The sequence below is a fragment of the Cupressus sempervirens genome, chromosome 6 (genome assembly GCF_028749045.1).
Source record: "Cupressus sempervirens isolate cs-2001-9-10 chromosome 6, ASM2874904v1, whole genome shotgun sequence".
NCBI classification, from domain to species: domain Eukaryota; kingdom Viridiplantae; phylum Streptophyta; class Pinopsida; order Cupressales; family Cupressaceae; genus Cupressus; species Cupressus sempervirens.
The window spans coordinates 423288629-423292083 of record NC_143123.1 but is presented as its reverse complement, the minus strand read 5'-3'; positions in this window follow the sequence as shown (position 1 = coordinate 423292083).

The following is a 3455-nucleotide window of genomic DNA, read 5'->3' as shown; positions in this document are numbered from 1 at the left end:
ATTAGAGATAGTCAAATGGAGAGCCTTTTCTACTAGATACAAAGTCATCCTACAATAGTCTCTAATGTGGACATTGTAGTCATTTGTGGCATTCATCCAGTGATCTTCAATGGAATCCTCATGATAGAACTCCTTTTCTGCCAAGTTTTCCACTTTACCAACATGGTCAAAGAATGGCCAAGGAGAGTTATACTCTTTAAGAGGTTAGTTCTCCCATTCCCACTTGAAAGTCAGGATATCTTGCTTTCTCTTTACCTGATATGCTCCTACTACAAAAGGCCAATCCCAACAAGGTCTCCATTGTCTTTTGATCCTCTCATAAGCTGACTCAATCTACCAAGATATTTCCACTAGGACCAACTTGTCACTTGGGTACCTTTGGAGTTTCTTTAGATTGATAGATGCACCACCTACCCGAATGTATGTGAATATCCCAAACTAGATGAAATATGCTCCGAGAGCTGTGATTTGTGCCTTGGCTTCCTTAGAAAACCTCTTCCCATAATCCCGCTCTATGAATCGAATGATGGCAAAAATGAAGGCATCATTTACAATCTTGTACTCCTTGCTCTGTGGTGAGAGCTTCTTCTTCACCAACTGAGGCTAAACTATATATGGTCATGCATTAGGGTCCTGCATACCACCTTTCTTATATAACCCAAGATAGCTTTCTGCCCTCACTGCAAGTAATTACACATAGAACTTCATGAAGATATTGTCCTATAGGACTTCATAAGAAGTCATATAGAACTTCTTATTATTCTTTATTGTCCTTAACTGATCACACAAGTTTTCGCTTAGCATGGTGGCCCAATCTAGTGGTATCTTTGCATGCCTAATAGTCTCAATGAAGTTGACCATGAATGGAGTGAGATGACTTGCTACAGGTAAGCCCATCACTCTACTCAAAAGAATGATGGAGTATCTGATGTCATCCTTCATGTATCATCGAGTCATATCCACTTTGCTAATTGTCTTTCCCCAAGGTTGCTTCTCAATGAAGTTCAAGGAATGTATGAAATTGATGGCGTCTTGGTGATGATCCTTATACCATCTTTTAGCTGCTTTGTAGGAGAGTCAGATGAACTGATCGGCTCTAGGAAAATGAAAAAATCTCTCGATGTTGTTAGGTCATAGATCCAAAACCACTTCTCTAGTGACACTCTTAACTACCCTCTCATTAGGAAAAAAATGCTGAGATAGGGTCATGATCAACTCAGCTGATTGTACATACACAAGATGTGATGTTGCATTCACTAATTCGGATCAAATCAATGCAGACACCAAGGTTGACCTTTTTGTCAAATTTTTGCATCCTCTCAAAAATTCTCCTAAGTCTATGTGTTTGAGGTCAGTATCTTTGATCTTAGTGTAGTCATCATGTAATCTTGATTTTGGGCTCACACCTTGAAATTTGTAAACAACTAGTTTTGCTACTAATCTAGATGTGGACGCCATCTAATTGTGTTACCTATGCATCACGAGAAAGAAAATATGATCAGTCATCGGATAGTGAGAAAAAAAAAGCAAGAAGGAAAAAAATGTTCCCCTTGGGGACTTATTCATTTTTTATCTGAAAAATTATTTAATTATTATTATTTTTTATTAGTTTATTTTTTTTTAGAACTAACACATTTTTTAAAAAAAATAAAAATTAAGAAATAAAACTTAGAACAAAAATGAAAAGGAGGAATGCACGCTGAGGTGCGGGCACCACATGCGCTAGCACTACCACGGGCGTGGCACCACACGTGCCTTGTAGATGATGCTGCTAGGGTCTGAGCATAGGCACTGTGTCGTAGCACCGCATAGGTGCCACGAAGAGCACCACATGACCACCATGCAGGCACCATGCATGCGTAGTATGCGCATGCACAAAAAGGGCATGATGCACGACTATTACTGTGCGTGCCCATGACGGCGCGGTGTGAAAAAAAGGTGTGGAGGGAGAACTCACCTCCCCCTCTTTGAGCTCTAGGGAATGAAAATAAAATAAGGGGAAGGGAGGTTTTTATAGCCCTCTCTCCCTCTTGCACAAAATGTAAAATGTGTCATGCCTAGGTGTGCGCATGCACGAGAGAGGGGGTGAATGAATTTTTTTTATTTTTTTTTTCAAATTTTTTCAACTCTAAGACAAAATTTTTAATGAATTTTTCTTCTCCCGACTCTCAAATTGTGAGTCCAGGAGTCAAAGAAAATAGGGGGTCCCCAATCCTAGCGAGGAATAGGGCATGTGTTGTGAATACCACAACAGGACCCTTAAGAGATGTAATCTTTTTTATGATGGTGTTATGTATGTGAGTTAATGCTTTCACTATTTTTTTTTTTTTGTTATTATCTTTCAAAAAAATAATGTTTAACAAACTTAGTGAAACTTTAGGCTAATTTCTTGTGGGTTCCCTGGTAGGGTATTACAAAGAGGATTAGATATATGATTTTGTAGGTTGTTTAATGTAGATCTAAGGGTTTTGGATTTGTTGTTATGATGGGATGTTGGAAGATTTTTGGGTATGTGAAATTTGGTTAAAAGGGTTTCTTGGATGTTTCATTTAAATGAGGGTTTTTAGGGGGGAGCTTGTAGAAATGACCTCCTGGGAAAAACTAGACCTCACCCTTGGATCCAACTTGGTTTTTCCATAAATTTTTATACATAATATGCCCTAGTTTGGCCATGTTGATAGAAAATGTAAAATTTTTATAGTTTCAATCCATGATGGCCATCAAATTTAATCCCATCAAGATTTATGTCGCCAAAAAAAAAATGTTGTATTGAAATTGATAAATATATTGTCTTGTTAAAATGACCATGACTTTCTCTCAAAATATTGGATTTTGGACTTCTTATAGCCATTGTAAAGATAATTCAAAGCATTACAACTTTATGTAGGTTTTATTCTATGATTTTGACAATTTGTTAGGTTTTAAGAGCCTGAAAGTTAGATGTTATTTATTTTGAGCAAATATTAGGGCATAACTTGGGCATATAGAGTCAGAATTTGGACTTTGAATAGTCAATGGAAAGCTCTTGGAGAGCTCTAGAAATTGATTCAAATTTTGTGTTGGTTTGGTATGATTTATTTGGTAAGTATTGATCTGAATGGTTTATGACATTGTATGTTTTGGAAATTTGAGTTCGATGTCATTGTACACTCAGCTTATATTTTAGATTGGTCTCATGATGATATGGTTATTGGTGTTTGGTTTGGATATGTATGATGACTTTTTGGGTGTACAAGTTGTACAATATTGTAAGCAGTATATACTTACAGGTTGCATTTATGGCTTGGTTATGGGTTCTCTTTGCCCATTGATCTTTCATTATTGATGCATATTCAGATTGGTGGCTTGGATTCGGGTTTTCTTTTTCCTAACTACCATTATTTTATATTTTTATTTATGTAGAAGGGATGAGATGTTGTTACCAAGTAAAATCATGGTGGAGGATTATGGCTGAC